We start from the raw sequence: 6,361 nt of genomic DNA on the forward strand, positions 1-6,361 counted from the left end.
TATGTTTGGCTTTTTTTTATAAATATGGTAGAGAAAAAAAAAAAATTCTTCTATTGTTAGATGTTGACACAGTGGCATGTTGGTAAGTTTAAACAACCAATTAAAGCCAACAAAATGCAAGTATCGTTACGGATCAACATGTAATGAATCCAAGCTAAATGTGCATTTTGGTACTTTTCATAAATGTATATAAAAAACAATTCCACCATCTGCAACATTTTTGCATGTACAATGGGTATAATGTTAAAGGTAGGGTCAACTCAAACAAGAGCCTTGTGTTGGAAAGATGCATACCCGGACCACCAACACATACTGACATTTTAGCAAATGAAAAACGCGTAATTTTAGAGTTAATAAAAAACCATGATTATTCCTGCTAACTGGGGTAAGCCATTTTGTTTCGTTTTTGTGACGTCCAGTGGGATAGCTTGGGGCGAAGTGATGTCAGCTCCTGACCATCTCCTGTATATACAGTGTAAACAAAAGCAGTAATTTTCGACAAGGCGCTTCTCTTTGATCAACCTGACTTGTAAAACAGCATAAATGACGTAATAATATAATAAACTATTCAACTAAATATATTTCAAGTTGCATTAACGGAACAAAATGGGGTTATAGTATTTTTCTCTGTTAAATAATCCAAAGGAAAAATGTACACTATTAGGCCTATTGATATGCTACGTTGGAGCAAAAAACGACAACCCACGATACCCAAGTGATAATTTTCTTTTCTTTGGGACTACGTAATTGGTCAGTTCTGTGGTTTTAGATGGAAAAGTCTACGTAATCAATAGTTTTACAGAACTATTTACAGTAATAAACCATGTCCATTACAATTTTAGGGGTGACAGGTAATATTCCACAATACCGGTATGTATTTTTGTGTCTAGACAGTGTCAATTAATTGGCTCGTCTAGTTACCAATCAAATACACACCTGCCAGTCAGGAATCACAGGTAGAAGCAACTAACAGCATAGACCAATTAACTAAGAAAACACTCTGTGTATCATTTCAGTACGTAGGTTAATGCATGGGCAAAACATTGTTAATTGTTTTGACTTGTTGCGTAGCCACTTTGACAATGGTATTTTATTTTGTATTCAAAGATAATATATATAGTGCTGGATATACTTATTGCTGGCTTTCTGGGATGTGTATTATTACAGAACATTGCAATGTACGACTATTTATCATCCCGCAAAAACCAGATAGATTGTGTTTTTCTAGTTCTAAGGCTCATTTCTGACGTTGCACATTAAGTATTACGTAACTACCAGCTCGCCAGAGGGCGTACTCACTGAGATAATACAAAATGGCTGTGCCCGTTATATATAATAGCCGTCACATTTAACCGTTTTATTAATCAACTATACGATTATACGTGTTGATATTAAGCAATAATGTGCATTATATATTGTTGAATATGCATACCAGGCCAAATGCCTTAATTGTCCTCTTCTTTAATGAAATGATGTTTAGAAGTAATCTGTTAACAAAACTTACAAAAGTAAGATTTGACAATAGGAAAGAATTATCAAAAGGCGAAGGAGGATAATCAAAATTCTAATTAAAGAATTTTTCTGTTTACACACACATACTAATAATCATCACAATCATTATGATTAATATATTTGGAGAAAAAATATAGAAAATAATTGTTACAATAACTGAAATACCTAAAAAAATCTTATATATTGATGCTGTCATTTCCACCATACTGTCCTTCAAAGTGATATATTATTTAACAAGAGAGAATTAACTTGCTGCTACCACATTGATTACTTTTACTGATTAACAGAAATCAGTAATATCCAAAACAAGATGCAAATACTGTGGCCTTTCACATAATGTACCAGTTCCACTGCATTGGTTGCAACAGGAAAACCCCAAATACATGTAGGTCAACCTGTCAAGGGGGGAATTGATCCTATGACCTGTAACACCTCAGCTGAGCATTCTACTACTTAAGCCAAACTCAATTCTGATGTTAAAGAAATGTATGTGAAATGTTCAACATTATATACACTGAGAAAATGAAATAATATGGGAACACTAGGTATTGTCGAACATATTTAAGTCACTATCAGCATAGTAATGTCTGTATAAAGTACAAATATGTAATACGGGACTGAATGTCAGTAATAGGAGACTTCATGTGAGAACACTGGTAATATTTTGACACAGTAGATGAGATTTTTGATTGCCGCTAGTGTTGGTGTGATCCCTTATTTCTTTCCATCAGTATATTTACAGTGCCATTTACTTCAAACCTATGGAGACCATACATTTGTTTTGTTTAGCAACACCACTAGAGCACATTGACTATTGGATGTCAAACATTTGGTAATTTTTGACATATAGTCAAGAGAGAAAACCCGCTACATTTTTCCATTAATAGCAAGGGATGTTTTATATGCACCATCCCAGACAGGATAGCACATACCACAACCTTTGGTATACCAGTCGTGGTGCACTGGCTGGAGTGAGAAATAACCCAATGGGCCCACTGACAGGGATTGATCCCAAACCGACCGCCCATCAAACAAGCTCTTTACCACTGGGCTAGCAGCCGCTACATCCCGCCCCTGGTTAAATGAAACAAGACCCATTAGGCTGTAGAGTGATGTTTCATTCTACTCAAAAACTCGCACTCAAAGGAAGCATCATCTTATTTCTCTTAACTCTTTGGCTCCAAAATCATAAAATTACACATAAAACTTAATTTATCTTTGACTTGCCATTTCAAGAAGACAGATGGTAGCCCAGTGATATAAACAATAGCTGGCAGGCAGCCATTAAGAATTACCAGTGGCCATCTACCATATACAAAAGTTTAGACTATTAACTTCCTAGTCAGGAAGATTATGTTAAATACAGGTCAATGATGTCAAAGTACATCTTAACAGTAGAAAAACACACCCTCTAAACTGATTAGTCACACTTAATACAGAAGTCCCTTTCCAAGTTTGTTTTAATGACAGCACTAGAGCTCATTGATTAATGAAACATTAGCAATTGGATGTCAAACATTTGGTAATTCTGATACGTAGTCATCAGAGAAAACCTGTTACATATTATGTTCTAATGCAGAAAGAGATCTTTTATATGCACTTTCCCCAAGACAGAAAAGCACATGCCATGGCCTTTGACCAGTTGTGGTACACTGGTTGGAATGAGAAAACCCCTATTCAGTTGAATGGATCCACCTCATTTCTCCAAGTGACCAATGTAATCATCTAACAGCCATTTCAGATTTAAACATCCAGGAGGCACAATAAATGTTTTGTTATTTTTATGTCTGGTGGGTTTGCTAAATTAACATCTGAATGCATATATGGTTTGAACAAAACATTTTGACGGTGATGGGTTTATGGGTATGAGTAATTTTTGACATGTTTTGGAGTTACATCAACATTTTTTTCAAGCAGGCCTATCATGGGCACAACCTCTGACTTCACCAGAGTTCTGCCCATGACGTGGTGGGTATACAGAAATAAAATTGCCTTGTAACCTCTTGCTCCATGTGATCAATTCTGGAATAGCCCTAACAAGTAAAAAGTGACCTGTAAAGAACAAATCATCTTCACATGGTTCTTGGATAGGTGGCCGATTAACACAGGCTTTACAGTGTGATGACGTAGCTACAACTATATCCTTCCTCATGTTTAATACATGTACAATGATGGAATAAACAACTGAGATGTCAGCAGTGAAATTAACTCATTTGTTTTCATACAAGGAATGTTGTAACTAAACTAGTTATGACAATATGACTGTTTGGAGTAGATGATGATGTAACTTATTGTTGTGCTTACATGTATATATTCAACTAAAGTTCAACAAGAGAGATGGGCAGGATGTGAGCATACGAGACAGGGGTCAGGGGTAACCCACTGTCCTCGACAGACAGCCCAGATAGCCGAGATGTGTGCCCAGGACAGCGTGCTTGAATCTTAATTGGATATAAGTGCTATTTCTCACTCTTAGCCAGTGCACCACAACTGGTATAACAAAGGCCATGGTATGTGTTAACTTGTCTGTGGGATGGTGCATATAAAAGATCCTTAGCTTCTAATGGAAAAATATAGCTGGTTTTCTCTCTTAAGACTATGTCAAAATTACCAAATGTTTGACATCCAACAGCCAAATTATTAATAAAGCAATCTACTCTAGTGGTGTCGGTAAACAAAACAGACTGTTAGGTCTCTTTGACATTTTTTTTCATATTGGATAAGAAACCCACTGTGGTTATGTAAATTACTTTATATAAAATATTTATCAACTGGTATATAAATTTGTAATACAGTAAAATTACTGTGCCAAAAATAATTTTTTTAATTTTCAACATCAAACCTGTTAATGGTACGTGTGACAATGAATTATGTTGTTTTACTGATACATAAGATAATATTGATTATACAACATAAATATTAAGTTGACAGGCCAGTAATGATATAAATATCAATGATTCACTGTTGACATACATCAGCTTACATGCATTGTTTGCATTGTCGTCATAGGGAGGAGTTTCAAAACAATTTGTTGTAAGGCAGATGTACTTAACTGACATACTTGAATAATGGAAGGTTATGTTTGAGGGAAACGGCCACACACCTCTAGCTGCCAGTAAAATGTTTTACAAGAACTTTCTTACTGTATTTTAAGTAGTTTTAAAATCAATCGACACTAGTCAACTTGGAAGACTATGAAGCTAACAAACCTTTTTTTTCTTCTTTTTTTTTTGTGAAAGAAAGAAAATGTTTTATTTAACGAGGAACTCAACAAATTTTATTTATGATTATATGGCGTCAGACATATTGTTAAGGATCACACAGATATTGAGAGAGGAAACCTGCTGTCACAACTTCATGGGCTATTCTTTTTGATTAGCAGCAAGGGATCTTTTATATGTACCATCCCACAGAAAGAGTTGTACATACCACGGCCTTTGATATACCAGTCGTGGTGCACTGGCTGGAACGAAAAATAGCCCAATGGGCCCACCGATGGGGATTGATCCCAGACCGACTGCACATCGAGTGAGCACTTTACCACTGAGCTATGTCCCTCTCCCCCCCTTTTTTTTGTAAAGTAAAAATTATACTGAGCAGCTGTAGTTTCAGTATTATTCATACCATAAGATATATTTCTTACATGTGTACAGCCGTCAGAAAGAAGACAGTGTGAGATTACTGAATCATTCATTCATTCTTTTCAATATATTTTCGTGCTTATATCCAATTAAGGTTCAAGCATGCTGCCCTAGGAACACACCTCAGCTATCTGGGCTGTCTGTCCAGGACAGTGGATTGATTAGTCATTAGTGATTAGTGAGAGAGAAGTTGGTGTAGTAGTCTTACACCGACCCACTGAGTCATTAACACTCAATTTAAAGACATTTGATTGTGTAGAAGCCAAAGCCAAGCTGTCCACTGAAAATAAATTTGTGTTTAATGATACCACTATAGTATAGTACATTAATTTACTAATCATCGGCTATTGGATGTCAAACATTTGGTAATACAGACATACAATGGTAGAGGAGACACTCACTAGTAGTAAGCCGTTAAATTTTTGTCATTAATAGCAAGCCAGGATCTTTTATATGCACCATCCCCCAGACAGAATAGCACATACTTATGATTTACCAGTCGTGGTGCATTGGCTGGAACAAGAAATAGCTTAATAGGCCCACCGATGGGGATTGATCCTAGACCGATTGCACTTTAGGCGAGCACTTTACCACTGGGCTACGTCCTGCCCCTTACTAATGCAATGCATGTCCCTTACTGGGCTCAACAGATTTTCATTTCTCTTAAGCACAAGGGCCATAACTGAGTAAATAATGAGTAAATCGCCATGAAATCAAACTTGATCTGTAACAATATATGATACAGTTATACACAGAATGTCACCTCAATATCTTTAGGCATTGTGAAATTTTTTTCTGAAAACTAATGTTCGTATCTCCAAAGTTCAAGGGCCACAACGTTTAAAAATGAGTACATTACCATAAAAGACAAACGTGATGTGTAACAGTACATTATAAATCTATACATAAAATGTCAGCTCAATATTTTGAGGCATTGCAGGAAATAAAGTCTGGGAAATTATAAGACAGAAACCTATATATGTAGTTCCCTCCACCTGGACTGGTAGGGGACTAAAAAGTATGTTCTAAGATACCATATATATACTCTTCAAAAAAAAAGTAGGGGCACCTGAAATATTAAAACATACGTTTTGACCACAGACATCCTAGTAAAGAACGTTAAAGTCTGTTTATCAACACACCGAAACACATTCCATAGTTTGCACGTGCATCATGCAGTTGCCCTGTACACGTGCATGGGGTGTTAT

Source organism: Gigantopelta aegis, chromosome 4, assembly GCF_016097555.1.
Source record: "Gigantopelta aegis isolate Gae_Host chromosome 4, Gae_host_genome, whole genome shotgun sequence".
Classification (NCBI taxonomy): Eukaryota; Metazoa; Mollusca; class Gastropoda; order Neomphalida; family Peltospiridae; genus Gigantopelta; species Gigantopelta aegis.